The 6,504-nt window shown below is 37.5% G+C and overlaps 1 protein-coding gene across 14 annotated transcripts in view; it reads left to right on the top strand.

The window, feature by feature from the left end:
* Nucleotides 1–1,660: 1,660 nt before the first annotated feature.
* Nucleotides 1,661–6,504, top strand: part of LOC148675108 (pumilio homolog 2) — a 48,990-nt gene continuing 44,146 nt past the window's right edge. For 6 of the 14 annotated variants that reach the window (XM_088626124.1, XM_088626123.1, XM_088626121.1 and 3 more), the window contains exon 1: nt 1,661–1,865. The gene's annotated coding sequence lies outside the window, so the exon portion shown is untranslated. Of the gene's footprint in view, nt 1,866–2,015; nt 2,254–6,504 lie in introns of those variants that run through there. The other 8 variants (XM_088626131.1, XM_088626125.1, XM_088626129.1 and 5 more) reach the window with 3 other exon arrangements.

Raw genomic sequence — 6,504 nt, 5'->3', positions numbered from 1 at the left:
TTGTTACATGTGTGCATTAACATTTAAGTGTTTTGTTGCATTTGTAAAAAAAATGTAAAAAAATAGTTCAAGTAGGTAGCTGCGTCAGCATGCTTAGGCTGCAAAGGAACAAGTGAAGGTTTATTCCATGCTGAAAAGAGAAGAAAAGAAACATAACATTTCGGCTGTGGAGCCTTCTTTGGGTGTAACAAATATAAAGCATGGATGACAAGCACTGTCACTCATGATCCAAAGAAAGCACACTTTATTTCTGAGAACAAAGTGAAAGACGATGTGCTCTACTGGAGCTTGCAACAGAAGAAAAAAAAAGAACTGTAATACAGGGCACGTATTTCGCTCACCTAGATTCCCTCTGAATCCCTAAACCCAGGCGGGGTTCCCCTTTTTATTCTCTATTGGGGAGCTGAGAGGCTTCAAGGAGAGGGGCTTTCACACCAGCAGGAGTGGAGCCCCTTTGCCCTCACTGGACTGAGTCCAGAAATTTCCATCCAACCCCTGACCCCTCAACAGCACAAGTCTCCTCAGCAGCCACACACCCAGGGCTGTGATACCAGAGCAACGCAGCAGCGCTGCTCCCCTCCCCTGACACACAGACATCACTGCGTGCGGAGGGAACTCTTTACACAGTGTTTATGTGGTCAGTGTTAAATTCCATGTTGCATATAACAACATTCGTTATGAAGGTCTTAAATGATATTTTGTATAACAAACTTGCATTTCTTTCTCCAGATACACAACGTGGATTTAATTATACACACATTGTAAAGAGATAAAGGCGAAGGTCAGACACACTAGTTTTGCCCAGTAATTAAAATAAGTAAACATCTTGTCAGAGAGGTACACACATCAGTAATATAAAAAGTTATCTAAAAATACAAATATGATACGAAGGGTTTAACTTTCAGCTCTTCTTCTAGCATTACCTTACTACATAAGAACATAATCTTTTCTCTCGAAGTTAATTTAACAAACTTAAATATACTGTCAATTGTTTTAACACACAAGCTTACATCTGAATAATTTACATTTACAGTTTTACTAGAACAGAAGTTCAGATGCCCAATCAGTACTCCACGCTGCGGGACTAAATATCACTAAACACAGAAAAAATGGGATGACAAAAGGTTAACATCAGGAGCAGGGTTTAAACTGTCTCATTAACAGCATCTCCTGAAGTCAAACAAATTTGTAAATATTAAAAAAAATGTAAATATGTCTATATAAACCAGTTTAAATAATACTACATAAACTTAAAAAAATACTTAAACCTTACAAAATACCGTTTTTCATCAATTAAGCAATTTACACTGTTTCAAATTACGTTAGAAAAATGATTTCCTCCCAATCTCTACGTAAACCGTTAATAAACCTGGATTTTGCTGACCTCAAATAAGTGCGACAAGACAGACAACCACGTGATTTCCTGAATTCTATTTATATTGCCAAATGCCTGCTTCCTTGATGCTGTTAACTAGCGATAAGGCGCAGTTTCTCTAGAGACAGCAAGGGTGATGAGAATTTACCTAAACGAATGTTCTCCTACGTGGGGCGCAAATCTCTAAATAATGCCAAAAACGAAACAAACCCGAAACTCGGTAACCCCCCCGGCTTGTGCCGCCGTGCTGTAGCGGCTCCTATCGCGCAGGTCTGTGGCGGAGCCGCTGCAGCTCCTCCCTCTGCCTCTGTCGCCATGTTGTCGGTGCTCCTCTAGCCCAAGCTCAGTTCGAGAGGGGAGGGGGGAGAGGGCGACACTTCCACTGAACGTACCACGTACAAACCAAAACCATTAAAACACCGACATCTACCAAAAAACAAAACAAAGTGTGTATATAATAATAATCCATCGCCATCCAGCAGCACGGCCTGTGAGTATCCCGTCCATCCCCAGGTTTGGATCAAATGCACACCTTGAGGGACTCCATTCCGGGATTATTGCCAGGGACCGAGTGTTTAGAACATGTTTTATTATTATTATGATATTTCCTTTTGTTTAGCGGGTAAGGCTCTCTGTTTAGAGCAAGGAGGGGGGCCATGTTAGTGTAGTAACCCAGCAGCAATGGCTGGCGCAGGTCTTTTCGCCGAGTTTGTGTTTCTGTTCGAGCTTTTCCGCGGATTGTTTTAAAAGAAGCTGGAAGCTTCTGTTTTGGTTTATAGCTTTCTTAAGCGACATACTGGGGACGGTGGGCAGCTGTATTATTCTGTAAATGCTTTTTGGGTGCTTTTGTCCTGCTTTCCTTTTAAATAATATTGAAGGTAAGAGGCCTCAGCTGTTTGTAAATACTGCTCTTGATGCTTTTTATTATGCTTTATGCTTTCGTTAGACGTTTACCAGCGCGTGTTTATGTTTACGAGGATATTATTTTTTGGATCTCCACTTTTAAGTAAACATAAAATAATGTTTTTGAAGTCATAGTACTGACACCTCGAGAGTTTTCTTTTTGTCTACTTTGGTAGTGATGGATTTCCTTTTATGTGCCATCCTGTGTTATTTATTGTTTGAAAACAATTTGAACTCACTTCACCGTCGTGAGCTGTAGTAAAACTGTCCTGGTACAGGAGAGGTTCGGTTCTGCTTGGCTTCTTTCCCGGTCTCTATTTCCAAGAAGTTCACTTGTTTACCAACAACTGGGTCATTTTCTTTCCGTGCACCTAAAAATATCCCTATGCATAAAGATTTTTATATTTTGTGCTTCCCCATAGGTGTAAAGACCCGTGTGATAATACAGACGTGTGTGCGAAGAGTTAATTTTAATAGCTCTTGCTTTCTTTTTTCTCGATGTAGTTAAATGATCCTGGCTGTCTAACACTTAGCCTGTCTTTACGGTAACTAGGCCTCATTCCTTGTTTATGCTTTGTCTTCTCAAAAGCTTCTCGCAGACAGTGGTGGTTCTGTTAATACAGCAGGCGACCGGTTAATAATACCACTGATACATGTAGGACAATACTACCAGTAGGAACACAGATCAGATTTTGAAACATAAAGCTAATGATGTTGGCTGTTCTAGATTGTATTCATTGCTAATATAAATCCGTGTGCATATAAATGTCTTTGTAGGCTACATGTTATTATTGGCCTAAACCATATGCAGCAAGGGTGTTAAAGACTGTTCTTTCACATTTGTCTGAAAAGTTGTTGCTGTTTACAGTGCAAACTTGCTAACCTGCCATGTATAAAATATGTATTTTACTGTTTCAAAGATGTTACTTTTTTTATGACCAACCTCACAGTGATGGAACTGTGGCAAATACAGCCCGTCTACTCAGTAGGCTGAAAAGGTCATGGTTTTGAGGCACTGTTGTAGAAGGAGTGGGGGGATGGGCAGTTAAAAAAAAAGAATAGTCAGTGCTATTTTATGAAAAAAGCATCTCGCTTTATGTGATGGTATTCAGTTTTTCTCCGTGTATTACACAAGGCAGGGCACATTCGAGTGCCTGATGGATGTCATTGAAGGATATATTATTTGGTAATCACGGAGCAGTGTTTTTAGACATTTTGCAGTGATGTATCAAGTGTGTAAATGTGGAAGTCACGTTGTTAAACAGCAAAACTGAAATATCTAAATTAACTTGGAAGTCTAGTTATGTGACACTGCATGCCATTTTTAACTGAAGTGCATTGCAACAGTGTTGTGATTCACATGCAGTGGATTCAGTTACAGTACACATAGTCCAAGTGCATTAAATATTCTACCAAAGGCAAGAGCATGTCAGATCATAAATTTAAGGAATCGGTTCAGGTTAGTTTAGTTTTTATTGATTGAGTTATATACAACAGGCTGACAGCTCTAGGATGACAGAGGTTATGCCCAACAGATAGTGAAAGTCCTTGTAGTTTTTGTGTGGTGTTTATACTGAAGGGACTCTTAAGCATCTCGAGAGAGAAGAGAGTGCTGCTTACTCTTTAAAGAAGTTTGGAAAAACTTAAAAAATAACTATCTTTTTTTTTGTTTAGAAACACAAAGCCCAAGGTGCCTGGAAATGCAAATAGTAAATAAACATAATTCTTTTACAATATATTATCCATAAACCATCTTATGATAAAACAAATGTTCATGTTTCAAAGTGGATGTTTTGCCACATATGATTATGTTCTTTGGGAGATTATATAGCTTTTTCATTAAAATGAACAAATAGTCCTCCTGTTGATGCATGTATATATACACACCACATTGAAAAACTGTTGAGAAATCCATCATAAAACTTTAATATTTGTTTACCAGCCATGCTTTTTGCTAATTTATGTTAATTTCTGATTTCTCTGTTACTTTGTTCTTGATCTTTGAATGGTTAAACATTTAAACTAGAGAAGGTGTGTTTAAATTGCCCAATCCGCTGTATTCTTGAGCTGTGTTACTCTGAAGATGGTGTGCACAGCACCTTAACTCTTTCTCCTATCTATGTGCACAGCATATAATAAATTAGATTTTTTTACTTGAGGGTAAAGTAACTGTAGGCCTATATTTTTATCAAAATAAAACAAGAGTTTGGAAGATTGCAATTTTCTATTTTTTTCTTGTCAGGTATGATTTTCTATTTTGTTAGAGTCACAATTTCATAGTTTTATGATCGTAGAACTCAGATCTCCCTTCTCTATGAATATGTTTTGCAGGGGACTGTGAAACAACTTTTTACTAGTAGAAGGCAACATTTCTCTTGTGAAGCTCATGGTTATATTTATTAAACTGGATACACCACGTCTCCAAATTTCCATTTAGGATGCATTTATGTGTTATTCAGTTTAAGTGTTCCCATAAACTACATGCTATTATAGAATGTATCCCCCTAAAAACAAAAAACACCCCCATACATCGGAAAGTGTCTCACTAAACTGCTGGCATGAATTTTTATTTGTCAGAATTTATGGAATTTAGACTGGAAAAACAAGTTATTCAAATGATAGTACTAGAGTGGTTGGTATTAGAAAATGACACAGAATACCTGAATTTTAGAAAGTACTTTGAGCCTATCAGACAACATTGTACACAGCTTGTAGTGTATTGTAGACATGGGAATTATTTGTACTTCCAAGCAGCCTTAAGGTCAAGTTACATCGGGAAAAATATGACATCACTTACACTGGCTTGTATAAAAATATATTTCCTCAGCTTGTGAACACTTTGCTTTTGGTATTATTTTGATGAAGGAATCGCTATAATGACTGATCGTGCAAATTATTGCCTGTAATCTGTAATAAAAAAATACAAGGTACGGTAGGCTTTCTAATTATAAGATTTCTGGATGAATGTCCCTGTATTATTTTGCATTAAATGTAATGTCACTTAAGTGGAATTTCCTGAAATCTTTGGGAATTTGTGGATAGAGACCCTTGTTATTATATATTGGTGTTTAGATTTAAATTTTGAGGACATTTTCTTGGCAGATACACTTAACACGACATTTGCCTGTATTAGACATTTATATGCATACGTTAAAACATTGTGAGAGGTTTCTCAGCTGCGTGTGATGTGTAACTGTGTCATGCGGGTGTTTATTTCCACACCCGTCCCCTTTGTGAAAGACCCCTCTTGCACTTGTATTTTTAGTTTGCTCCAGAGCCACATTGGGGCCACAGCCTCTCAAGTTTGAACACTGACAGAAAAGCTTTTTGATGTGGCCCAGGGTTGGCCTAATATATATGTCGAACATACAAACTAGCCCCAGGCCGCCTTTTTGTATCACATTACCAGTGTGAACATGTAGGTAAGTAGCTCCCTCAACCTGCAAGCAAACAAAACATGGAATCAAAAACACTATGAGCTGACAAGTTAAGCGTGTCTGTTTTAACATGAACAATACAGTCATTTGATACTTGACTTCAGCAGTAGTTGTAATTTGGGGATTATGTAAAGACTTCTTTTAAGCATTGAGTAATTTTGATTGCGAAAAGCGTACTTAATGGTATTAGAATTCAATTTAAAACTTGCTTTTGCTTATCGATAAGTGAAAAGCATGCACTGGAATGCTGGAATTCCTTAAGAATGCATTCTTAAGGAACTTAAGAAGATGGAAAAACAGAGGTTGAAAACTGCTTGAACCTGATTTGTTTTTAAAATAAAAGCATTCCTTTTCTTAAAAATTGCTTGGAAGTTTTCATGTGAGCCCTTCAGTTGTACAAACCTATCCACCTGTTCACTGACAAAACAAATTGCCAATAGAATATTGTGTAGATTGGCAGTAGATTTAGTGCAACAGTCTCAACAAGTTTCCCTGAAAAAAAGTAATTTGCAGTATTTGTGATTAGTGGTTGTTAATAGTAGGATTGCATCAATGCACATTTGTATTACATTCTTCTGGTAATCTGGTCACACAGAAAGTAACTTTTTGCTTCATTTGTATTGAAGGTGGCTGCAACAGTTTACAGTTACTGACCAGTAATTGCACATCTTTAATTAATATACATTGCTGCAGTGGTATTTGAGGCATATTGGTTCTTTTGGGGCCAGTACAAAATCCCTTTGAGCACAGGAGTTGTTACAGATGAGAAGTGATTAGTAACTAATTGAT

The sequence above is a fragment of the Lepisosteus platostomus genome, chromosome 3 (genome assembly GCF_059453375.1).
Source record: "Lepisosteus platostomus isolate fLepPlt1 chromosome 3, fLepPlt1.hap1, whole genome shotgun sequence".
NCBI classification, from domain to species: Eukaryota; Metazoa; Chordata; class Actinopteri; order Semionotiformes; family Lepisosteidae; genus Lepisosteus; species Lepisosteus platostomus.
Note: the sequence above shows the minus strand (reverse complement) of the source record. Positions and strands in the feature narration are given on the sequence as shown.